The sequence below is a fragment of the Thalassophryne amazonica genome, chromosome 11 (assembly GCF_902500255.1).
Source record: "Thalassophryne amazonica chromosome 11, fThaAma1.1, whole genome shotgun sequence".
Lineage (NCBI taxonomy): Eukaryota > Metazoa > Chordata > Actinopteri > Batrachoidiformes > Batrachoididae > Thalassophryne > Thalassophryne amazonica.
In genome coordinates this window covers 59,402,255-59,429,446 of record NC_047113.1, presented here as the reverse complement: position 1 = coordinate 59,429,446, position 27,192 = coordinate 59,402,255, and the positions used below count along the sequence as shown (strand labels likewise).

At 42.1% G+C, this 27,192-nt stretch overlaps 1 long non-coding RNA gene across 1 annotated transcript; it reads right to left on the bottom strand.

Annotated features, from left to right (window-relative positions):
• Positions 1-1,764: 1,764 nt before the first annotated feature.
• On the bottom strand, positions 1,765-27,192 carry LOC117520212. The gene is made up of 3 exons (XR_004563570.1): positions 27,181-27,192; positions 22,318-22,321; positions 1,765-1,905 (listed from the first exon to the last, which is right to left on the bottom strand). It is a non-coding gene; the product is annotated as an uncharacterized LOC117520212 (long non-coding RNA).

Below are 27,192 nucleotides of genomic sequence, written 5' to 3'. Positions count from 1 at the left end.
TCATATTGTACTCGATAGGCTGGAAAATCATTTTGGGATTACTGGGAGTGCCCTTGCATTGTGGTTGACATCATACCTGACCAGTCGTTTTCACTGTGTTTTGTACAATAACACTACCTTGAACCTTAGTGACATGAACTTTGGGGTTCCACAGGGTCTATCTTAGGCCCCCTGCTTTTCTCCTTTTATATAGCACCCCTTGGGCGTTTTGGGATTACTTTTCTTTGCTATGCTGATGATACTCAGTTATACATCCCAATAATTGCTGGTAATCTCATCCACATAAAAATCCTTAGAAGATTGCCTTGCATCAGTGAAAAGCTGGATGTCTACTACTTTCCTACTTTTAAACTCTGATAAGACTAAAATGATGGTTTTTGGTCCAGTGAGACATCTGCATCAATTTGACCAGCTAATGCTTAGCCTAGGCTCGTGTGTGATGACACTGACAAAGTGAGAAACCTTTGGGTAATTTTTGATACTACGTTGTCCTTTGACCTCCACATTAGAGATATTATGAGGACTGTTTTCTTCCACCAGCGAAATATAGCGAAGATTCATCACATCCTGTCTATGGCTGATGCTTAGACCCTGATTAATGCATTTGTTTCTTCGAGATTGACTACTGCAATATTCTATTTCCTGGTTTACTGCAGTCCAGCATTAGGGGTCTCCAATTGGTTCAAAATGCTGCTGCCAGACTTTTGACAAGAAGCAGAAAGTTTGACCACATTACACCCATTTTGGTGTCTCTTCATTGGCTTCCTGTCCCTGTGAGATCAGATTCTAAGGTTGTGTTCACTAACCTAGAAAATTATTCACGTACTAGCACCTCCCTACTTAGCTGACCTACTTAAATCCTACGTACCAGCCCGGAGTCTGCATTCTCAGGGTGCAGGACTACTTTGTGTCCCTAGGGTGAATAAAAAGTCTGTGGGTCACATACCTTTCTCTTATTGTGCACCTGTTTTGTGGAAAGATCTCCCTGTATCAATAAAACTGTAGAGAATTTCAAGTCCAGACTTAAGATGCACTTATGTTTCCTTTCGTATAGCTAGCATACTGACATAGTATGGTACTACACTTTTTACCTTTTTAAATTAATTCTATTAGTAAAGAGAGCAGGCCATATCCTCAACTTTATCTAAAGTCTGGGTCTTTTAGTGAAGCTTAGGGCTAGTGGCCGGGGAGCACCTTAGTACTGTATTTCTTCTGTTTTTCTTGTTCCTTAATGCTGACAAATTATACTGTATTTGTTGTCTATCTGATGCCTGATTCTGTTTTTTCTCTCTGTTTGAGGTGCGGCTTCATCCAGAGATGGGAGTGGTGCCTTCTTCTGCAAGCTTCCCGTCCTGTGCACCAGCATGGACTCCCAAAATTTCCTGTATATTCATATTGTTGATTGTGACAGTAGCATGGCCCAAGCAGAGGGTCACCCCTTTCAGTCTGGTCTGCTTGAGGTTTCTTCTCAAATCATCAGAGGGAGGTTTTCCTTATCGCTGTCACCTGTGTGCTTACTCTTGGGGTTGGTAAGGTTAGACCTTACTTGTGTGGAGCGCCTTGAGGCAACTTTGTTGAGATATATATATATATATAAATATAGATATATAAATGAAATAAATAGAAGAACCGTCTTGAATGATGGATCCATTCTTGCACAGCTGCAGCGTCAATTTGGTCGATTTGGTCATGGCCTGAATGAGGGGCACCTGAGCCTGGAGATCATAAACCTTCCACCGCCATGCCAAAACTCTTTGATTGGGTTTACAAATGGAGAATATGGTGGCAGGTACAGTACTGTAAATTGTGGATAGTGTTGAAACCAGTTCTGCACCAGAGCAGAGCGGTGGAATGACACATTGTCCCAGATGACAATGTGTTGCATCTGGTGCATTTGGTTAATTACTGTGACGAGGCTGTGCAATTGGCCAAAAAATGTGAGAATGTGATCTGTGTTGTAAGGTCCCATATTGGCATGATGGTGGAGGACCCCATTCTGTGAAATGGCAGCACAAAGGGTGATGTTACCCCCACGTTGCCCTGGGACATTGATTATAACACTGTGGCCAATGATATTTCTGCCTCTAATTCTTTACTGAGGTTGAACCCTGCCTCAGCTATGTACATGAATTCATGAGGGATTTCCTCAGCATCCATCTGTAAAACTCTGAAATAGAGTGAAAGACAGGATTGTGTAGTTCAGCACAGTTCTAGTATACAGTAAATTTACATGTAAAAAAGGGTTACGTGTGCGGTCTGTAACATTACAGTGCTAAAGTGAACAATACATACCTCCACATACTCATGACACAGTTGTTTGGTTCTCTCTGAATTCCGCTCAAAAGGGACTCGATAAAGTTGTTTCATTTTAACTTGAAGTCTTTTCAGGATGTGTGCTAGTGTTGTCAGAGAGATCTGATGGACATTATTGAAAATGTCATTGTCACCAGTAATGTTGGCTTGAAGTTCTCTGAGCCTAATGGCAGAACCATGTTTATGATCTCTCTCTCTCTTGTTCTGGTGTGAATATGAGCCCTCTTCCTTCTTGTCGTTCTTGGCCGTCAACCCTATATAGAAGAAAAATACATGTAAACTACTGTAAAATGACACAGGAAGGGGTATCAAAAGTGCTGATATGGTGCATATAACACAGTAAGCAGCTGACAGATGCCACTGTAAATCGACTGAGATTTGGCTGAACTCTTCGTCCAGCCTCCCTCAGCGTCAATCCATGGTTGATGACATGATCAATGAGTGTTGCATGAATTTCATTTGACAAATTTGGTCCTCTTCTTCTGTGAAGACGTTCTCCTCCTGTTTCAGGTCTTCCTCAACCTCTACCTCCTGCTCATCCTCCACGGACATATAAATGTATACAAGTGTGTTTAGTGTTTTGCAAATCACTGTGTGTATTGTTCTGCAAAAAGTGTGATGCTGACTTTGTGTTTATAGTGGTGAAAATCTGGTCCAACGTTTTACTCTTTGAGTGTAAGGTGTTGATAATTATGTAATTCTTTTGTTTTTAGTGTTTATGCAATCATAAAAAAAACTGTAAAGGTTCAAAAGAAAGTAAAGTGCAATGTGCTTTGAATGGTTTCTCAAATGAGACTGCCATCTAGTGAGTTAAGAATAGAAAAGTAACTACTTTATGAGAGCTCATGTGGCCATCACGAACTGATTCAGGAGCTAGAGCTGTGTCCAGATCAGTCTTGAAATTCCACAAAACTTTACCTGAAATCTGTCTGTAACTTTCTGAATTAACTTGTCTACAAACTCTCAGAAAGTCAAACTAGCAACCGATAGTGTAAACAAAACGTCTGTTCACTGACAGAGGTAAAAAAAAAAAAAAAAAAGTGTCCAAAACGTCAGACATTTAAAAAAAAAAACTGTTTAAAAATCATTTTGAAACAAATTCTACAAACTCAGTAAAAAAAAAAAAAAAAATGTTCCCTACAGTCCATGAGCTGGAAAACTGATGTGTAAACGGTTTTGTCCCAAATGGAATGTTCCTGCTAGCCCGTATGTGGAAGTGGGTGGAGTTTAAAGTTAATATTAGATAGAGTTGATGTAGCTCCGCCCACTTGAATCCAAGCGGCGGTTTATGAAAACCGATGAAAAAACCGGTGTGACTGTTCAGGGCCTTTAAGTAAAGTCCTGTGACTCGGACACGTGTGACAAACAGGTAAAGGTTTGCTGTATTCACACCCTGGATTTGTGAGTCAGCGCTCCTTTCAGGAAACTGTATAAACTTGTTTTTGTTCAGACTGACACTAAATGTAAATAAATGGACTGCATTTATATAGCACTTTTCCATCTGCATCAGATGCTCAAAGTGCTTTACAAATAATGCCTCACATTCACCCCGATGTGAAGGTGCTGCCATACAAGGCGCTCACTACATATCGGGAGCAACTAGGGGAATAAGGACCTTGCGCAAGGGCCCTTAGTGATATTCTAGTCAGTCTGGGATTTGAACTGAGGATCAAGCCCAACACTTTAACCACTAGACCATCACCTCCCCTGACAGTGACTGATGTGAAGGATCCTTTGTCCGTTCTTTGCCTCCTCGCCCTCTGTTTGTGGAGCGGAGCGGCGGCTCATCTCCCTTTGACCCAGCTGACCGATGGATTTCCAAACTGTGCATCAGCCAAAGCTATTAAGTGGTCTGCTGGAGCGAAATGACTTTACCGCTGCCGAGGTGCGACGATTGGCTCAGCACTTCCTGCCTGCTATTGTCTCAGACCTCTATGACCAAGTTCATCTCTTGCCAGACGAGCACAAACATGTTTATACTGACACAACAAAGAACGAGATAGAAATGGGGAAAATCCTGTTGAAACAACATTTTCTTCTTCTGCTTCATTATTGGCTCACAACGCGGTGGGAAAAAGTGACCCAAACAGGAAGATCTTTTTGTCTTCAGTTGCACAGCTCATCCATCATGTCTTCAAATCTACTTTGTTGTTTTTTTGGTGATTTCTGTTTACTCTCTTCTCACTTTCAGACAATGGCTGAAAAATCACATTTGAGGATTTGCTGACTTATCGTTGTCTAACATCTGATCTGTTGCTGTATTAAACATGGTGTTATTAAAGTGTGAGTGTGCACATGCAAAATACATAAACATAAAACATAATCATTCAAAGCCTATATAAAGTAAAATCTTGTAGTAAGTCCCTTCAGCTGCTCCCTTGTTTGCACTCGGGGTCGCCACAGCAAATCCAAGGTGGATCTGCATGTTGAATTGGTACAGGTTTTACGCTGGATGCCCTTCCTGATGAAACTCCACATTACATGGAGAAATGTGGCTGGGGTGGGATTTGAACCCGGAGCCTTCTGAATTGAAACCAAGCACATTAACCACTTGGCCACCACCCACCACCTCATGATCCAGTAAAATCTTGATCCTCCAAAATTCAGTGGAGTCTTCCATGGCCTAATATCTATCTGTGGTGCAAATTTGGTGAGAATCCGTTAAGTAGTTTTGACATAATCCTATATAAGCCTATATAAAGTGAAATCTTGATCCCGAATCCTGATCTGGATCACCTCCAAAATTCAGTGGAGTCTTCCATGGCCTAATATCTATCTGTGGTGAAACCTTCGTCAAAATCTGTGCAGTATTTTGACGTAATCCTGCTATCAGACAGACAAATAAATAAACACTGATGATTTGATAACAGTGGACAAAATAAATAAAAATAAAAAAAGTGACACAAACAACTGAGATGAAAGATCTTTAAACAAAAAGGATCACAAATGCGCCTTATGTTGTACACCTGATAATACAAAATTAATTCACTGAGATTGGTGAGACCATAATATCACAAAATCATGTGACCTTGGAATGTGATCAAATATGTCCAAACCTGATACATTTTGTTATTACCAGCACACAACCGTTCCACCAGTCCATAGGCCCAAATATCATAGCATGAAGCAGCTGAGAGTCTACGATTCCCCTTGGATGGGAGGATGTAAGTCCATTTCAAGTTGCTTCTCCAGCCAAGGCCGGTCCCCATTTACAGCTGGGTGGACTGGGGCAATGCAGATACAGTGTCTTGTCCAATGATAGACAGGTAGTGTGACCAGGAATCAAACCCAAGTCTTCATATTGATAGAATAACTCCAATGCCATATTTAATCCATATTGGCTCCAAACTGCTTTCACCTTTCAAGGTTAAACAAGGTAAAAGGTCATGTGACCATTAAACAGGTGAGTATGACTTAGTACAAGTGTTTAATGGTAACCGTAAGTCCATCTAATAAATTCCTCATGAAAGCCATTCTAAATAATCCCATACTCTACTGTACACACAAGCATTTTGCTAACAATTCAAGCTTTACCTATGACCTTGAATTTAAAACAATTTTTCTCCAAATCAAATCAGTTTGTCCTTCGCTGAACCTCAGTGACTGCACCAATTTTGTGCCAAATTGGATCAATATTGGGTGTTGGTGTTGACATTGTCATATCACAAACAAGAGGATGTGTAGGGTCTTCTGCAAAACATGACATAGGAATCAGAATGTCAGACTAATACACTGCTCATATTGGGGTTTTTAACGTACTTACCTAGACATCTAACTGTGGGACTTTGAGGATATTTTACCTTAACCAGCCATATTTAAGCATAAAATGTAGATTAAAAAGAATTTTGAGGTCACTTGCAAACACATGAAACATGTTGTACAAAAGTTACAAAATGAAAAATTCATTCCGTCTCAGGTGGATAAACATATACAGTATTTCCAGTTTAAGCAAAGTGTTTTAATCAGTTATTTTCTATAAGATTTGTATTAAATAGATGAACAGTTGCATAAATCATTAAAAACGAAGCTGTGGGGCTTGTGTGCTCCTCTGTGGTTTTAATTGCAATATGTATATTTTTGCACTTTAATAACTTGTTTTTCATTATCTGTGAGAGCCCATATTACATAAAAACATTCAGTCTAAATGTAATTCAGAATTATTGCATTTAAAATGAATTCTTGCAGAAGCTTTTCAACACTAAAGAAATGTCTGCACCATTTATTTTTGGGATGTGTGTGACGTCCACTTTGAATCAAGTTCTTAATAATTTATACCGTATGTCTTTGGAAAGTTGGATTTAGTCTCTGTTTCGTGTTTTGTTTCTCCCTCTATGATGTCATAATGATGCTGTTTGTAGTCACTTTGTTAAACAGCTCTGTTCTTTTGTGAAATTAGACCTTCAGCTGGAGATGAGGAGAGAGTTTTTGGGCAGGTTGTGGTGTGGCTGCAGTGCTGTGTGTCTGGGGGTTTATCTGGCTGTGGACCACTGAGCTCATGCTGCTGTCTGTATTGGTGTCGCAACAGAGGAAAGGTCTGCCGTCCCTGATAAACCCTCCCTCTGTTCAGCCAGCAGCCCTCCGGGCTTCTTATTTGCTGCAGGCAACGTCCAAAATGTTCCCACATCCCACAGACATCAACACGTCTGCTGCTGGAACATTTAGACTCTGCCACCAAGAAGATAAACGACAAAAAGGTGCAGGACAAAATGGAAGGCAGCACACAAACAAACAATTACAATATAAACTGTAATAATCATTTTGTGTGACTATAAAAATCATAATAATTGTAACCAAAATTTTCTGAAAATATTTGATTGTTTTGTTTTCTTTATTTTACACACACACACACACACACACAGATATTATAGATAGAACTTTACATTGTGACATGGCATCAAAATAAGAGCTGCCCACTCCACATTCAAATAGAAACTATTTATTACAAGAGGGACTGACAAAATGTGAACAAATTGACATTTTACGGACGCTGTATGGGACCGTCATGGTAAAGAAAGAACTGTACCAGAAGGCGATTTACCGATCGATTTATGCTCCTATGGTCATAAATTTTGGGTAATGACCAAAAGAACAAGGTCACAGATACAAGCAGCAGAAATGAGATTCCTCCTTCAGTATCTGGGCTCAGACTCCTGGTCAAGGTAAGAAGCTCACCTATCCGGGAGGGACTCGGAGTTCTTCACAACAAAAAGAGCTGGCTGAGGTGGTTCAGGCATCTGAGGATGGTACCCAGGTTGTCTTCCTAGGGAGGTCTTCCAAACATGTCAGACAGGGAGGAGACCCCAGGGAAGAGTACCAACATCCAACCAATACTTCAGACAGCCTCAGAATCAGAATCAGGCAACTTTATTAATCCCTGAGGCAATTCAGTTCACAGTTACCTGCATTATTGAACCGTCTAAATAATTAGAGAACAAACAAAATAAGTGCAAAGCGTCCATTGCAGCATACAGACAATTGCCCTCACCCGTCAGTACCCACAGATTAACACAATCAGAAATAAATAAATACAATAAGTTTGACTGTATTTATTTATTTCCTATGACATCAATCAATCAATTTTATTTATATAGCGCCAAATCACAACAAACAGTTGCCCCAAGGCACTTTATATTGTAAGGCAAGGCCCATACAATAATTACGTAAAAACCCCAACGGTCAAAAACGACCCCCTGTGAGCAAGCACTTGGCGACAGTGGGAAGGAAAAACTCCCTTTTAACAGGAAGAACCTCCAGCAGAACCAGGCTCAGGGAGGGGCATTCTTCTGCTGGGACTGGTTGGGGGCTGAGGGGAGAGAATCAGGAAAAAGACATGCTGTGGAGGGGAGCAGAGGAATCAATCACTAATGATTAAATGCAGAGTGGTGCATACAGAGCAAAAAGAGAAAGAAACACTCAGTGCATCATGGGAACCCCCACCAGCAGTCTAAGTCTATAGCAGCATAACTAAGGGATGTTCAGGGTCACCTGATCCAGCCCTAACTATAAGCTTTAGCAAAAAGGAAAGTTTTAAGCCTATCTTAAAAGTAGAGAGGGTGTCTGTCTCCCTGATCCGAATTGGAGCTGGTTCCACAGGAGCGGAGCCTGAAAGCTGAAGGCTCTGCCTCCCATTCTACTCTTACAACCCTAGGAACTACAAGTAAGCCTGCAGTCTGAGAGCGAAGCGCTCTATTGGGGTGATATGGTACTACGAGGGCCCTAAGATAAGAGGGGACCTGATTATTCAAAACCTTATAAGAAGAAGAATTTTAAATTCTATTCTAGAATTAACAGGAAGCCAATGAAGAGAGGCCAATATGGTGAGATATGCTCTCTCCTTCTAGTCCCCGTTAGTACTCTAGCTGCAGCATTTTGAATTAACTGAAGGCTTTTCAGGGAACTTTTAGGACAACCTGATAATAATGAATTACAATAGTCCAGCCTAGAGGAAATAAATGCATGAATTAGTTTTTCAGCATCACTCTGACCTTTCTAATTTTAGAGATATTGCATAAATGCAAAAAAGCAGTCCTACATATTTGTTTAATATGTGCATTGAATGACATATCCTGATCAAAAATGACTCCAAGATTTCTCACAGTATTACTAGAGGTCAGGGTAATGCCGTCCAGAGTAAGGATCTGGTTAGACACCATGTTTCTAAGATTTGTGGGGCCAAGTACAATAACTTCAGTTTTATCTGAGTATAAAAGCAGGAAATTAGAGGTCATCCATGTCTTTATGTCTGTAAGACAATCCTGCAGTTTAGCTAACAATTAGCTAAACTGCAGGTTTAGCTAACAATTTTTAGCAAAAATTGCAAACTACTTTTTGTTTCAGTGTTTCAAATACCATTATTGTCCTGAGCACTTAAAAAAGCCAAAGATTATCTGAGGTGTTTGGTTATTGGTTCAAAGTTTAAAAAAGAAAAAAAAAATGTTTCCACCACCACTGTGTGGGATATTTCAGGAGGGATTTAAAGCTAAAATGTTGCCAATCTTGCTCCAGATTGTTATTGAATTACCAGACTTTGTGTTTTGTTCTATGAGTATTGATCCTTAATAGAACATGACAACGTTCGTAGTGGTTCATGTGATGGTTCTTGGAGCCCAAACTGTGACGTGTTATTACAAAGTGACACAGAAACTGTCAGGTTTTGACACGACTTGTAACGCTGCGTCACATTTCACTGCGTGCCACGACGAATCAGTTTTCTGTCACGTGCGCACAATTAAACTCAGCTCCAAATGTCATTCCACAGTTCCTGCTGAAGCTCCTCAGGACGCTCCTGCAGGTGTTCCACCTGCTGTTGTAACCGATGAGCGGGAGAACAAGTCTGAGCAACCAGAGGAGCAAGATGAGACTCACGTGCTGCCTGACATCTCTGCACCTCCTCCAGTCCGGCGGAGGAAGAAGCGTGCGCACATTTAAACCCTGCTGCACCGCATTCAGTTTGATTGCTGACACCAAGTCGGCTAAAAGTCAAATTTCAGTGCTCTTCCATGCGCTCCTGCAGGTGTTCCACCTGCTGCATGTGCCTGATGTTTGGGAAAATGCGCAAGACGAGAGCCACATGAAGCCACACATCTGGCTATGTCATCCTCCTCTCTGCGCCACTCCTTGGCACAGAGCCCAACTACACATACAGTCACAAAGTTCTTCTGAAAAACTGGAGTGATCTGAATTCGGTTGGATGAATATGGGTGTGTGTGTGGAGACAATTCAACTTGTTCACAACGTGATGGAACTTAACGATGCGCTGTTACGCGCAATAGCGCGCAATAGCACGTAACAACGCGGAACACTATTCTTGACCGTGCATAATGGTTCCTGATCATTCTCCGGCAACATGTGCCATTAATCGTAACATGCGGTAACAGGTTGCAGCAGTTCCTGAGGACACCTGACGCCTCTGCCCCGAATCATCACATTCGTGATCATCGGCCAAAAATGTGTACTTCGTGGCATTCGTGACTTGTCATCATTATGTGTAAACGCAGCATTAGAGGGACTTCAATGTGCATATTTGCACATTTACTACAAAATCTGTCACCGCATACCAGGCCCCAAAATAAAAAAGTTGTGGGGTCGCCAGTGAGGTGAAGGTACCATAAAGAAAAAAAAATAATAATACAGAACAAATTTGAATGACCAGTAGCTCTTTTCTCTGTTAAAAAAAAAAAAAAAAGTTCTGTAGAGTAAAAGACACAGCATCCGTCTCCTGCTGTCAACATCCTCCAGATGCACAAAGGAAATGGACAGCATTTAAATATGATCCACACAGTTGCTAAAATAAATATAAACAGCAGATTTTCACACAGTTTTCTTCAAGAGAAATACTGTAGTTGTATGGCTATAACCGCAAATAAATATACATTCACATCATATAGTGTAACTGCTGGCTGAATGTGAACCACAAAATCTTCCTGTAATATTCTGTTTCCATAGTCAGACAATCTCTCATGTTTTCTCCCTCCATCTTTTTTGTTTTTGTTTGGGTTTTTTTGTTTTGTTTGTTTTTTGTTTTTTTGTTTTTTGCTCACAAATGAGACAAAAATGTACAGTAACTAATATGAAAATTGATGACTTTGTCATATGCTGAACCTTATTCAAGCACATGATTTTTTTATAGACATACTGGACAACCCTTTGTGACATCTCTCAAAGATTTTGTTGTTGTTTTTTGAGGAGCTGGTTTTAAAGCTTAAAAAATAATTGTTCCCCTGAAGGGGAAAAAAAAAACAAAAGAACAGGTAGTCTTGAACTACTTATGGTAGCGATCCATAAAATCTATGATAGCGCATCGTAGATCATGTGGGGCTTCCCCCGACTTTCCAGCTCCCTGTGTTTTTCCAGTCTTTCATTTTCATTCCACGTAACTCTGTTGTTTTGCTGTTGCTGTTTTTTTTTTGTTTTGTTTTTTTTGGTCTCTATTCCCTCAGCCCCACTATCCTAACAGTGGATTTTTGACACCTTGGAAAACACGTGTATAACAAATCACATAATTCTTGTGTGTTGGCTGCCTGCATTCTGTGGTTCGTTTTTGACTATTTGTGAGCCTAATTGTAACATGCTGGAAGCACATAGCGACACCCAATCAGAGTAGAGAGGCAATGTCACATCTTTTTTGGAAATAACAGCTTCAAGACACCTCCTGTGTGGAAAGACTGGTCACATGCATTGCTCAGGTGTGATTTTGACCCATTCTTCCACACAAGCAGTCTTCAAAGTTGAAGGTTCTGTGGACCTCTTCTATAAACTCTGATCTTTTGTTCTTTCTATAGATTTTATATTGGATTCAAGTCAGGTGATTGGTCATTCTAGCAGCTTTATTTTCATTCTCTGAACCTACTGAGAGTTTTCCTTGGCTGTATGTTTGGGATCACTGTCTTGTTTAAATGTCCACCCTCGTTTCATTTTCACCATCCAGGTACTTTTTTTTTTAATCAAGAATGTCTTGGTACATTTTTCCATTCATCCTTCCTTTAATTATATGAAGTTTGCCAGTGCCATATGATGAAAAACAACCCTACACCATGACGTTCCCACCTCCAAGCTTCACTGTTGGTGTGATATTTTGGGGCTGAGGTGCAGTGCCATTTGACCTCCAAACAGGTGTGTAACTGGCTTTCAAAGAGTTCAATTTTGGTCTCATATGACCAGATTATGTTCTCCCAATATTTCAAATGTTTGTCTAAATATTGTGCAGCAAACTTTAAACAAGGTTCAACATGCTTTTTCTTCAACAATAGAGTCTTGCATGGTGAGAGTGCATGCAGGTCATGGTGGTTGAGTGCATTACAACCCCTGGCAAAAATTATGGAATCACCGGCCTCGGAGGATGTTCATTCAGTTGTTTAATTTTGTAGAAAAAAGCAGATCACAAACATGACATAAAACTAAAGTCATTTCAAATGGCAACTTTCTGGCTCTAAGAAACACTTTAAGAAATCAGGAAAAAAATTGTGGCAGTCAGTAACGGTTACTTTTTTAGGACCAAGCAGAGGGAAAAAATCTGGACTCACTCAATTCTGAGGAAAAAATTATGGAATCATGAAAAACAAAAAAACGCTCCAACACATCACTAGTATTTTGTTGCACCACCTCTGGCTTTTATAACAACTTGCAGTCTCTGAGGCATGGGCTTAATGAGTGACAAACAGTACTCTTCATCAATCTGGTTCCAACTTTCTCTGATTGCTGTTGCCAGATCAGCTTTGCAGGTTGGAGCCTTGTCATGGACCATTTTCTTCAACTTCCACCAAAGATTTTCAATTGGATTAAGATCCGGACTATTTGCAGGCCATGACATTGACCCTATGTGTCTTTTTGCAAGCAATGTTTTCACAGTTTTTGCTCTATGGCAAGATGCATTATCATCATGAAAAATTATTTCATCATCCCCAAACATCCTTTCAATTGATGGGATAAGAAAAGTGTCCAAAATATCAACGTAAACTTGTGCATTTATTGATGATGTAATGACAGCCATCTCCCCAGTGCCTTTACCTGACATGCAGCCCCATATCATCAATGACTGTGGAAATTTACATGTTCTCTTCAGGCAGTCATCTTTATAAATCTTATTGGAACGGCACCAAACAAAAGTTCCAGCATCATCACCTTGCCCAATGCAGATTTGAGATTCATCACTGAATATGACTTTCATCCAGTCATCCACAGTCCACAGTCCACAGCCTACTGTATGTAGCACAGATTCCATCACATACAATTTGGCCAAGCACCTCAAGTGGATTTTGGCTCCTCTAGTGGGTAACTCAGACCACCATGTGGAGAACACACAAGATTTTGTGAACAAAATCAAGGACCTGCAGCTGGAGGCAGATGAAACTATGGTGTCATTTGATGTGACTTCGTTGTTCACCTGCATCCCCACCGCTGAGGCCATCTCAGCTGTGAGGCAGAGACTGCTGGAAGATGTGTCTCTACCTGAAAGGACCAAACTCACACCAGACCACATCTACCAACTCTTGGAGATCTGTTTTAACATCACGTATTTCCTGTTTAGGGGGAATTACTACAGGCAGATCCATGGTTGTGCGATGGGGTCTCCGGTATCCCCCATTGTGGCCAATCTGTACATGGAGCGAGTGGAGAAGACAGCCTTGACGTCATTCACAGGCATCTCTCCCAGTCACTGGTTCAGATATGTCGATGACACATGGGTTAAAAATCAAGCAACAGGAGGTCGAGGACTTTACAGAACACATCAATTCGGTGGACTCCAATATCAAGTTCACACGTGAGGATGCCAGAAACAACCATTTAGCCTTCTTGGACTGTGATGTTACGATTGGAGAGAACAGGCAGTTCCAGACAGAGGTTTACAGAAAACCCACTCACACTGACCAATATGTGCTCTTTGGCTCAAACCACCCCCTTGAACACAAGCTCGGGGTGATCAGGACTCTTCAACACAGAGCCCTACAGGTGCCCACAACTGCAGAGGGAAGGGCTAAAGAGCAACAACTTGTACGGAAAGCCCTCACAGTATGTGGGTACCCACGTTGGTCCCTGGACAAAGTCCAGAAGTCCCAGAAAACAAAGAGACCAGATAGACAGGAGACGGAGACAAGAAGAAGAGGAGTGTCTCTCCCTTATTTAGCAGGAGTAGGGGAAAAACTACAGAGGATCTTCAGACAGCACAAAATCCCAGTTTACTTTAAACCAGTCAACACCTTGAGACAGAAATTAGTTCACCCGAAGGACAGGATCCCTAGTTACAAACAGAACAATGTAGTGTATCATATCAGATGTCAGGAAAACTGTACTGAACACTACATAGGTGAGACGAAGCAACTTTTACACAAGAGGCTATACCAGCACCGCAGAGAGGTCGCCAGTGGACCTCAGTCTGCAGTTCATCTCCACCTGAAAGACAATAACCACACGTTTGAGGACAAGGAAGTTAAAATCTTAGCCAGAGAGAAGAAATGGTTTGAGAGAGGTGTCAAGGAAGCATTCTTTGTAAAACAGTTGAAACCCAGCCTTAACCGTGGAGCGGGTCTCAGACACGCTTTGTCCCCTGTTTACAATGTGGTACTCAGGTCAAAGCAGTTTCAGTCTTTTGTTCATGGTAATGAGTCATTCACATCATCAGGAGAGAGTCGTCAAGGGAGCCATCAGGGGAGTCTTCCGTCCTGTCATTAGGAGAGTGGTAACTAGAGCACAATAGGTGCTAATTAGAGCTATTGTTTAGTCACTAGCCTATAGCAGTCAGCCTCTTGGTAGTTGGGGTCTGGTTAGGTTAAAAAAACTCCAGCTTTTGTTGGCTTCTGGTTTATTCTTCTCTACAAGAGTCAAGACAGAAGTCAGACTACCAGAGCAAGAATTTTAGCTGAGGAAGCTTCTGTGATTTGAAGCGAAACGTCCTCACATCAAGCAACCCAGTCCAGTCGAAGATTCAAGCTTCTCTACTATGGAAACCACCTGGACAACTGAGAGCCTACACAGAAAAATCCACAGTCCACGATTGCTTTTCCTTAGCCCATTGTAACCTTGTTTTTTCTGTTTAGGTGTTAATGATGGCTTTCGTTTAGCTTTTCTGTATGTAAATCCCATTTCCTTTAGGCGGTTTCTTACAGTTCAGTCACAGACGTTGACTCCAGTTTCCTCCCATTCGTTCCTCATGTTTTGTTGTGCATTTTCGATTTTTGAGACATATTGCTTTAAGTTTTCTGTCTTGATTGCATTGATGTCTTCCTTGGTCTACCAGTATGTTTGCCTTTAACAACCTTCCCATGTTGTTTGTATTTGGTCCAGAGTTTAGACACAGCTGACTGTGAACAACCAACATCTTTTGCAACATTGCGTGATGACTTACTCTCTTTTAAGAGTTTGATAATCCTCTCCTTGAGAATTGAGTGAGTCCATATTTTTTTCCCTCTGCTTGGTCTAAAAAAGTAACCATTACTGACTGCCACAATTATTTTTCCTGATTTCTTATAGTGTTTCTTAAAGCCAGAAAGTTGCCATTTGAAATTACTAGTTTTGTGTCATGTCTGTGATCTGCTTTTTTTCTACAAAATTAAACAACTGAATGAACATCCTCCGAGGCCGGTGATTCCATAATTATTGCCAGGGGTTGTACTTATTGTTTTCTTTGAAACAACTCCGCAAGTGGTGCAGTACTTTATATTCTTCTGATAATTCTTTTCACTCCTCTGTCAGAAATCTTGCAAGGAGCACCTGGTCATGACCGGTTTATGGTGAAATGGTATTCTTTCCACTTCTGGATTATGGCCCCAACAGTGCTCTCTGGAACAGAAGTTCAGAAATCCTTCTATAACCAATGCCATCAGTATGTTTTGCAACAATAAGCTTGTGAAGACTTTGAGAGAACTCTTTGCTTTTACCCATCATGAGATGCTTCTTGTGTGATACCTTGATAATGAGACACTTTCTTACAGGCCATCAGTAGGAACTGAACCAGTTGATATTAATTTGCACTGACAAGGGGCAGGATTGTTTTCTAATTACTGATAAATTTCAGTTCGTGTCTTGGCTTTTAATGTCTTTTTGCACCTCTCTTTCTTCATGTGTTCAATACTTTTTTCCTGTGTCATTTCACATTGTTACACATTACTTAATTTCTGTACTTATTTGTTTTGGTTTCTTCATATACATTTGAATTAATTGGGTTGTCACCTTTTAAATATATATTTACTGAGAAAAAAGGGTGACATATTAAATACTTATTTTACCCGCTGTGTGTACTGTATGTATGTATGTATGTATATACTTGTGTGTGTGTGTGTGTGTGTGTGTGTGTGTGTGTGTGTGTGTGTGTGTGTGTGTGTGTGTGTGTGTGTGTGTGTGTGTGTGTGTGTGTGTGTGTGTGTGTGTCCCTCTCCTCTTCAAACGGCTCGTTGGAATTGAGCCAAAGTTGGCACACATGTACTTTGACATACGGAGAGTGAAATAGACTATTGACAACTTTAGTAGTAGTTGTTCAGGGGAGAGACACCTGTGTTGCAGCATCATCGGCATGTGTGCTAAAAGGTTTCTGTTGTCTCTTCTTGAGGCAACATTTGTTGAGCCTTAACAGTTCTTTGGAATCTGGAGTAGGTGGAAGGCGATAGCTTTGTTGGGGAAGATGAAGTTTTCATTTCAGTATCTGAATCAAATGCACCTTGCAACGGTAGCGTGCTAGTTTGTAATAAAATGGAACACACAAGTGATTACTCAAAGTGACTACGCATAAAATTTTACATCTTAAAATAGCCTGAATTGATGAGTTCTACAAAAAAAAAAAATCAACCTGCGTGCACTTGTCCTGAACAGAGAGCTAGTTCTAGGGAACAAAACCATTTTTTGTCCCAAGCTGTCAGATGAGTTTAGGTCAGGTGTGGGAGCACATGCTGGTGCCGTGCAGACAATTGATTCATCCCCACCTTTCAAAAGTAGCCATTTACGAGGTCTGTTAGAAAAGTATCCGACCTTTTTTTCAAAAACCTGATAGATTTGAATCACATGTGCTTGCATTAGCCAACCTTGAACCTTCGTGCGTATGCATGATTTTTTTCACGCCTGTCAGTTGCATCATTTGCTTGCAAGCAGCCTTTGTGTGAGGATGGGTGTAGACCTCGTACATCAGGAAGCATCAGCAACAACACTTTTACTTCTTGATGATCCAGCACACAGTTCGCTCAGTGCTGAGGACCCCAGTGGCTGGAGAAGGCTCAGAGGCTGCCCATATTGCACCCAGCTATGGTACCACCATCTACCAGGCTAGAAACATGTTTATTTCTGCTGTAAAATTGAACATGGGCTTCAACAGGGATTAACACATCCACATTGGCTTCATTTTTAAGCACAGGAGGTTGACAGTTGTGTTTTATCCAATGAATTAATTCTTTATATTGCATTCCATTCAAATTGTTAAATCTGAAATCCACCAAGGCATCCAAGTGATGTGTAAGCCACAGTTAACAGCAAATTCAGTTCCGTGAGGGGGCTCTCAGTCACCATAAACATTTGTATGGGAGGTGGCCACTTTATTAGGTGTGTCATGAATTTCATTTCATTTATATAGCGCCAAATAACAACAAAGTTGCCTCAAGGCACTTCACACAAGTAAGGTCTAACCTTACCAACCCTCAGAGCAAGCACACAGGCGACAGTGGTAAGGAAAAACTCCCTCTGATGATTTTGAGGAAGAAGCCTCAAGCAGACCAGACTCAAAGGGGTGACCTTCTGCTTGGGCCATGCTACCGACACAATTTACAAAACAATTCACAAAATGAATATACAGGAAATGCTGTTGGTGCACAGGACAGGAAGGTTACAGAAACAGACACCACACCCATCTCTGGATGGAGCCACACCCCAAGCAGAGAGAAAAAGAAACACAATCAGGCATTAGGAAGACAACAAATACAGTCTAATTTGTCAGCATTAAGCAACAAGAAAAACAGAAGAAATACTAAGGTGATCACCGGCCACAAGCACAAGTTTCAAAAGACCCAGAATTTAGATAAAGATGAGGCCGTGGCCCACTCTGTTTCCTAATAAAATGAATTTAAAAGAGTAACAAGCATAGTAACATACTATACCAGCATGCTAGCCACATGAAAGGGAAAGTAAGTGTATCATAAGTGTGGACCTGAAAGTCTCTGCAGAATCTGACTTTTACTGATGCGGGGAAATTATTCCACAGAACAGGGACACAATAAGCGAAAGCTCTGTGACCCACTAGCTAAGTAGGAAGGTGCCAGTACGTGAACAATTTTATAAGTTAGTAACAGAACCTTAAAATCTGATCTCACTGGGACAGGAAGCCAGAAGGGATGCCAAAATGCTTTGTGTCAGCAGCATTTTGAACCAGTTGGAGAGCCCTAATGCTGGACTGCGGTAAACCAGAAAATAGAACATTGCAGTAGTCCAATCTAGAACAGACAAATGCATGAATCAGGGTCTCAGCATCAGCCATAGACAGGATGGGATGAATCTTCACTACATTTTCCACGTGGAAGAAAGTCCTTGTAATATCTCTAATGTGGAGGTTAAAGGACAGCGTAGGATCAAAAATTACCCCAAGGTTCCTCACTTTGTCAGTGTGATCACACACAAGCCTAGGCTAAGCATTAACTGGTAAAATTGATGCCGATGTCTCACTGGACCAAGAACCATCATTTCAGTCTTGTCAGAGTTTAAAAGTAGGAAAGTGGTAGATATCCAGCTTTTCACTGATGCAGCAATCTTGTAAGGATTTTATGTGGATGAGATTGCCAGCAGCTATCAGCATGTATAACTGAGTATCATCAGCATAGCAATGAAAGGTAATCCCAAAATGCTGCAATATGTGCACAAGGAGTGCTATATAAAGGGAGAAAAGCAGGGGACCTAAGACAGACCCTTGTGGACCCCCAACTTTCATGTCACTAAGGATAGAGGCAGTGTTATTATACAAAATACAGCAAGAACGACTGGTCAGGTATGACGTCAACCATGCAAGGGCCCGCCCAGAAATCCCAAAATGATTCTCCAGCCTATCGAGTAGAATATGATGATCCACAGTATCAAATGCAGCACTAATCTAACAGCACCAGAACCGTAGTGGTGTATGAATCCATTACAAGCAGAAGATCATTCATCACTTTAATGAGAGTTGTCTCTGTGGAATGATATTTTCTAAAAGCAGACTGCAGTGGCTCAAAAAGATTATTCTCAGTAAGATAGTCCATAAGCTGCCCTGAAACCACCTTTTCCAGAATTTTAGAGCAAAATGATAGATTTGACATCGGCCTATAGTTTTTCAATACACTAGGGTCAAGATTAGATTTCTTAAGTAATGGTTTAATCACTGCAGATTTGATTTAGGACATTTAGGAACAGATCCAGAAGTTAATGAGAGATTAATTATTACCAGCACAGTCTGCCCAAGAGTGGGCCACAGGTCCTTAAACAGTTTTGTTGGTATAGGATCAAATAAGCAGGTTATGCTTTTTGTAGGCGTTACAAGTTTTGTCAGCATGCCTAGTGAGATACTATCAAATTCTGTAAATATAGGTAATACCTCAGTAATGACACCCACCTCAATAGCACGGTGTAGTGGCTGGGTTAAGGCATGCTGGGATATGTTTAACCTAATGTCTTCTATTTTCTTATCAAAGTAATCCAAGAAATCTTGTGCTGTAAAAGGAGAGTGACTTACAGGTGGTTGTCCATGAATAAGTGTTGCCACCGTGTCGAACAAGAACACGCCACGCAAGGTGGAATACTTCTAATATTGAACTACACCATTTCCGTTCTAGACCTCTAGCCTTATGCTTGAGGTCATGCAAGTAATCACTGAACCAAGGTGACAGTGTTTTTTTGGGGGGGTGGTTTTAATAAAGTTGGCGCAATCATGTCGAGTGTAGTTTTGAGCACTGAGTTTAACCTATCCACAAAACTGTCTACTGATTGGGCATTTTCCAAACATAAAGCTAAGATACCAGGTAGTCTAGCTTCAAGTTCAGTTGTAGTTGAGGAGTTGATGTGTCACTGCAGTGATAAATAAGGTTGTTGTTCCACTAAACACGGCAGTGAAAATGTAACCCTAATAAGTGAGTGATCAGAGACCACCGATACAGGAGGCATGATGTCAATAGTCGTGACAGCAATACCGCATGCAAGAACTAAATGCATGGTATTTCCACTAATGTGCATTGAGTCCTGAATGCATTGCTAAAATCCTAATGCATGCACAATTTCCATAAATGATTTGCAGAGTGGATCAGAGGGCTTATTTATATGAATGTTAAAGTCATCAACAATCAGAATGTTATTTGCACTAGTCGACAAGTTAGAGATGAATGCAAATTCATCTAAGAATTCAGAGCATGGGCCAGGGGGGCTATATACAATGACAAAGTAATATGGCTGATTTCTATTCTGACCTTGGAAATACGTAGCATCGTGGGCAGAGCAATGAATCAAATGTTCAGATGAGTTATATTTGTGACCCCCAACAGCAAATAAACTAAACTTTTATAAATAAGAACAACACCCCCACCTTTCTTCACATTACAAGGGATGTGACTAAATGTGTACATACGAGGTCTGTCCATAAAGTATCGTACCTTTTTATTTTTTTTAAACTATATGGATTTGATTCATATGTTTTCACGTCAGACAAGCTTGAACCCTTGTGCGCATGCGTGAGTTTTTCCACGCCTGTCGGTGACGTCATTCACCTGTGAGCACGCCTTGTGGAAGGAGTGGTCCCACCCCGTCGTCGGATTTTCATTGTCTGGAAATGGCGGAATGATTTGGGGTTTTTTCCATCAGAATTTTTTCAGAAGCTGTTAGAGACTGGCACCTGGAAACTATTCAAAAAATGTATCTGGCTTTCGGTGAAAATTTTACGGGCTTCACAGAGAATAAGGTCTGGTAGTACAGCTTTAAGGACCCCTTTCAGGACGCTCGGTGCGCCGCGCTCCGAGCTGCGAGAACACGGCGCAAGCCACCGGACCATTTCTGAGCTGATGGCTCTGTGGATACGAGACCGTCGTGTGCTCTTCTTTGTCTCTTTTAAAATTGGAAGGACTGGAAGCAGGGCATTTAAGTATGTTCTAATTAGTTATTGAGCATGCACGGGGCCTGCTGCTGTGCGCAATGTCAGCTGGTGTGATATATTCATCGGGCTATAACCTTACTTTATTTGCTTCTTGTCACTTCTGGAGTTGCTGGTGGCAGCTTCAGATTGTATCAGCCTGTCTGGATTTTGGCTGCCTGTCATAATCCTGATGTCAAAATGTGGAAAAACAGCTTAATTTGAAGATCAATGACTGTCTGTCTTTAGGATAATCATTTATCATAAAAGGAAACCATTCTGTATCAAAGAATGAAAAAAATGAAAGAAATCATTCCAGAAGACTTTCAGTTTAAGTCTACAACATCACAGTGCCATGATCTGTATAAACTGACCCCAAAATGCAGACAGTGAGCACACAGGATGTAAGGTTTATTTTACCAAACAATGCAGTCCAGTCCAACACCAGGGTGCAGTCCAACAGTCAAAGACAGGAACATGGAGTCGAGGAGCAGACAAAGAACTCTTCAAAAGTGTAGCCAGAGGAACCAAAACAACCCAGCAACCATGGAGGCACAGTGATGAACTTAAATAGTGACATGGTGAGGAGACAAGAGACAGATGTGGTGACTGTGATGTGGAACAGCTGTAAGGAATACCAAGTAAAAGGGCCACACCTACAAACACACAGGCACAGACTGACAAACGCAGTGAGACGTCAACCTACAAGGAACCCAAGAGGAGTATAACTTAAATTCTAAATAAGATGCTCAAAAACCTGTGCATTAACAAAAAGGAGACCTCAACCAAATATCAGTGCCAGAAATCCAAAGCAGAACTCAAAAATGCAAAAGTATAAAACAAAAAGGTCAAGGGACAAAAAGCAACAATATTTAACTAATAGAACACCAGCCAGGAACAAGGGGTGGAACACAATACACAGGTTTCAACATGTGTGGGGGTGTGTGTGGGGGTGGATGGGGTGGGGGGGGGGGGGTATAGTAAAATACGGTCACTGAGTGGCCATGCAAGACTGGTGAGGAAGTCACCAAGAGACCCATGTCAACTCAGAGTTATAGGCTTCTGTTGCTGTAATTGAAAAAATTGGATATCATGAAAGTTTTGTCTCTTGCATCTTCATTTGTACACATTCACTCATCATCACCATCATTTGTCCCACAAGGCACATCACTGGCCTCAGGGCGCTCCTGATGGGGCTAACCTCGCATCTACCACTCGCATCCAAGCTGTTTTATCCATCATGATCTTATGTGCTTGCAGTGTGTCAATGCCTAGTATTTTCTTGACATAGTTCCATACTTTACTTGATGTTCTAACATCAAACAGCACTTGTGTCTGCAATAGTTCTCCAGCCTGCATACATGTCCCAGATAGTTTTTATATTTTTTTTTAAAGTTTTTTCGGACATGTTGGGTACACAGTAGGAACTTTTTTGTTGTTGTCTTTACTGATCTATCTTGTAATTGTTGTTGTATCAAATGTTCGAAATAAACAGTTTTCATTCATTCATTCATTCATATATCCGGTCCAGCTCACTATCTGTTCCCTTCTGTTTATTCCTGCTACTGGGTGCATTTATACGCTCATACCCACCCTTAACCATTTTCCTCAAAAGCCATGCCATATGACCTCAATCGTACAAAGCTCTGTCTCCATTAATGACCATGCCTGGATAGATGGTGAGAGTGTACACATGTAGTTAGGAATGTCATTTGTGTCACTAGCTTTATTGGATGGTCAGTTAGTTGATGCTTGAGTTCATTCCATTTTTGGAAAGCACCTCCATTTCTTGCATAAAGGAAACAAGATGTGTTCAATTCATCATTTGTAATCATATTACCAAGATACTTGAAAGTTCGCACATTTTTGATTTTGTTATTGCCGATGATAGTTATCTGTTGGGGAAAGTGAGGAACACGGACCCACAACAGGGGGCGCAAATGAACGGACAATGAAGAAAGTCAAATAACAAGGCTTTACTGTTGTGAACACGCACAACAAACACAACAGATCACAATTGTGGAAATAAACCAATTCCAATGGTGTCGTGTGGGCAGGCTCGACGATAGAAGACGTCTGTCCGAGTCGAACCGGAACCACCCGATTTCCTCTGCCACCGAACCCCGGGAATACTGGAGCCGCCAAGTCCCGAACTCCCAGGTGGCCACTGCCTCCGCTCGTCGGATCCGGTACTGCTGGCGAGGAACAGAAACAGTCAGATGTGGGTGCGGCTGCACCCAGCAACACGTAGGGTGGAAACACCACCTCCACCTCTAATCAAAAAACAACACTGCAGTGTAGGAATATGGGTACTTATCCGATATATGTCCAATACAGTCTTCAGCTGTCTTAGGCACAAGCAATAAAGTGTTATTCCTCTGAAATGAAGCGACTGGCTGAGTACGTTACCTCCTTAGTAGAGCGATATCTCAGCAATGAGGTGGAGATGCCGTCCAGCTGATATACCCCTCCGCTGATGGATGTCAGCTGTCTCAGTTGATAGGTGACAGCTGTCACCTTGGCTGCTCCTGTGAGGCGGCAGCGCCCTCTGGTGCCTGGAGCCCGCACTCCAGGCGGGGCGCCCTCTGGTGGTGGTGGGCCAGCAGTACCTCCTCTTCAGCGGCCCACACAACAGGACCCCCCCCCCCCTCAACGGGCGCCTCCTGGCGCCAGACCGGGCTTGTCCGGGTGGCGGCGGTAGAAGTCGGTGTCGCGGCTCGTCTTTAGTCTTCTCGGGATGTCTTCTTTTAGATAACACAAACTAATTGCAAGTGATATGCTAGAAAAAGGACACAACACTTTAGAATAATTCAGCCTTAAGCAAGATAAAATGCACAGAGTTTTTAAGTTTATTTAAGCCTTCGACACAGAGCTTAGACAAACTGAGTCCTCTAGAGAGACTGAATATGACAACCGCGCTCGTCTATTTATTGGAGACCCGCGGACATCGCTCCTCCTTCAACTTTTTTATTTATTTCATTCCCAAGACATGGTTTTCTATTGGAAGCGTCCTCTAGTGAACCCTAAGCAGGTGTTAGGCCATTATTTCAATGTGACAAATGCTCCCATTAAAACATGAAGGATTTACAACTGATTTTTTTTAAAAGACCTTCAGCCACAGGTGCAGCTGGCCTGAGGCCCCCCCCGCACGTGGCCTCAGCCACAGGTGCAGCTGGCCTGAGGCCCCTGCACGTGGCCTGCGGGAAAGCACCTAAAAGGCCTTGGAAAGCCCCTGACAGACTGAATGACTAATAGAGCCCTTTTTTTTTTGGGTTGAACACCTGCTAGTTCAACCAGAGGACATACAGTTCGGATCAGGACACTTGATAGTTCATCACAGTTCAAATATGGCCCTAAAAATTCTTCTACAGTCCCTCCTCTGGGACTCGAAAGAGTCCCATTACTTCAACTATACTCTTGGGTTGTTTACTGACAAGACATCTTCATTTGTGCATTGCAATAATAAAAAAGAAAAACACATCACTGGACTTACTGATAACTCTGGTGCGGATATGAATATCAGTGATACTTCACACGGTAAATATATTGCAGTGCAGGTGAACCTACATACTAAGGCACAAGGTGAGCAATTAGCTGGATTATAAACTATTCTAAGGTTAGCGCAGCTATGTCTAGTTAAATGATAAACACAATAAATGGTTTCCCTTCATGTCCGTCCTTAAGTCATTTGCCTTAGTCAATCATATAATGGTTTTCATTATAGGCCATTTCTCAACATTCTCCACTTTGTTTTTCTTCTTTTTCAGCTTGTTTTCTAATGCCCTTTTTGGCCAGACGCCAAATTTAGGCGATGCATGTCTCTTGAGGCATGCTATAATTTAAGAAAAAGGGGTCCCTATGGTGCATCTTTACTACTAAATCTACAAACACGCCGTGTAAGGGTCCCCTTTTTATAACTTTGCAATGTGATATCTATGTGTATGCATTTAGCTTTATCTGTGTTACGCAGATGATGGTAAGGACAGACATTTACCCAGCCTTCGTTACTAACATATATCCTTCTTTGTTTTTGTTTTGTTTTTTTTTGTTTTTTTTATTTACACTCAGATTTCTGAAACCAGTCCGTAATTCAAACTCAAGAACCAATATCATAGTCCGTGTTCAGTGCCATTACGTCAGTCCGCGCTCCTCAGCATTTACTCAGCATCTGAAGTTTTGGGAGAAGTTGGGGAACATGGGGAGGTTGGCCTTTCAGGGGTAGTGGGGGAAGGATCAGGAATTCTGGCTTTCAGACAGTCGTGCAGTTCTCTGATGGATCTTTCCAGCTCCTTGTGCTGCTTGGCTAGGTTGTACAGGGCCCCCAGAGAATTCTTGCCCACATTCAGGGTGGTGGTGGCCAGTCCTAGCTGCTCCCTTTCCATATGCTCCATCATGCTGGCTAGCATGTCCATACTAGACTGAAGACCACACAGTTGAGTATGGAGGCCCTCCTGAGCACAAGAGATGTTGGCATTGTCACGGTGTATCCTGAACAGGTATGCAGCTGTCTGACTTAGTTGTGGCATGATTTCCTCAAATAGCTCATGGGGAATGTGATTTGTGAGGGGCAGGAGCTGCTCCAAGGTTTTTGGAACAGACTCTTGTGGAAGACAAAGCTCTCGAACCAAGATTGCCATGTCCAGTGGGGTGACCATGACCAGATTAAGGTTGTGCAGTCCAGGGGACAGGAAGTACAAGGGGGAAGGCATTTCGTGTGTGGGGGGAGTATTGTTGATGTCGCACAGGCAAGTGGTTGGGACACTCTGGGCATTTAGTAGCCTGTACAAAGCTCCCCTCTGTCCTGGTGGGTGAGTTCACTAAGGTCCACCCCTGCTGATCCTCCTCCAGAGGTACTGGGCTGATCAGAATATCTCTCCTGCCTTGGGGGTGGAAAGCTGGGGACAGGTCCTAGCAGTGAATTGGGTCTAGGATGCACTCGGGCAGTTGCTGCATATGGCCGACCTTGGCTGCCTCCCCTGGAGGGTATCGTTGCCACTGGCACATGTGACTGTCTCCATGGCATCTGCGGAAGGGGTGTGTTCCTGAGTCCAAAGGGTCCTTCAGGTGATGGTGGAGTCCTCGGGCCGACTCTTGCTGCAGGCAGATTCTGTGAAGCCGTCATCGCCAGGTGCTGGAACGATGAAGATCCTTCTGTTGCCAACTGGTTTAGCTGCTGGATGGAAGGCGGCTGTGGCGACCAATCATGTCTCGACCATCCCTCCTGTATATCCTCTTCTCCAAACAGTTCTGAGAGTCCAATCAGACTTGATAGAGGCAGATCAGGCATAGGTCCCTGATCAGGGGAGTCTGGTCTCTCAGCCATACTCCTGTGTCCTAGTAATATACATATACGTTCATTATTACAGCTCCATGTCATTCTTTCAGATATTGTCTATCCTATCCCTCATTTTTGTGGGTGCATGTGTGTGAATGTAAATGTGCGTGCATGTCTTCTTCCTCGTCTACAATATCACCAAGCACGGTCCATCCCAGTCCTCCCTATCTGGGGTATACGCCACAATATTAGGGAGCTGGGGGCTGTCGGGGAGGATAATTGGTATTTCATCCATTTCCATATATTCTGGTTCTCTGTCTGTTTCGTTTGTGCTTTCTTCTAGGGCTCGGATGGCTAGCAGTGGGAGCTGTCCTACTGTGGATGAAATCAATTTATTGACCAGAAATTTTATCAAGGGAATACCACAACATATTACCAGCAAGACCGCCACCCCTGTTAGTGCCAAGATTACACCTATCTGGTATAACCAGTCTTTCCATGATATCCACCCTCTCCTTAGAGTCCCAAACAGTGAAAACAGTGGGCCAATATTCATTCCATTCCCTACAATGTATCCAGAATCGTCAGTTTCATTTCTCCCTCCTATGGAGTTACTTAACAGTTCCTGTTGCATCTCTTCAAGTGTGATTAAGAGCTCTGTCAAATTTCCGTCTTCCCCTGTACGCATGGGAATAGCTGTGCAACATTAGGTGGCTTGGATCATAATACAAACTCCTTGTTCATCAGCCATCATCATCTCGATAGCTAATCTATTTTGCATTGTCATTAGCGAGGTGGCGTGCAGTTGTTCGGTTAAGGCTCCTACTGCTGCCAATGTCCAGTTCAGGTATCTTTGCTGATTATACCACAAGTAATTAATCCACTGCACCTCCTGGAACCTAGAACGGATTTTTGGAGTAACCCCGAACAGAGCCAATGCCCATCCCCATTTATCCGCATCTTCATCTGCTTTAACTCTGCTACTGTCTATGGCTTCTAACTGTCGGGGTATCCCTTCTGGTATCCCGTTTCTTACTGTGATGTTGTA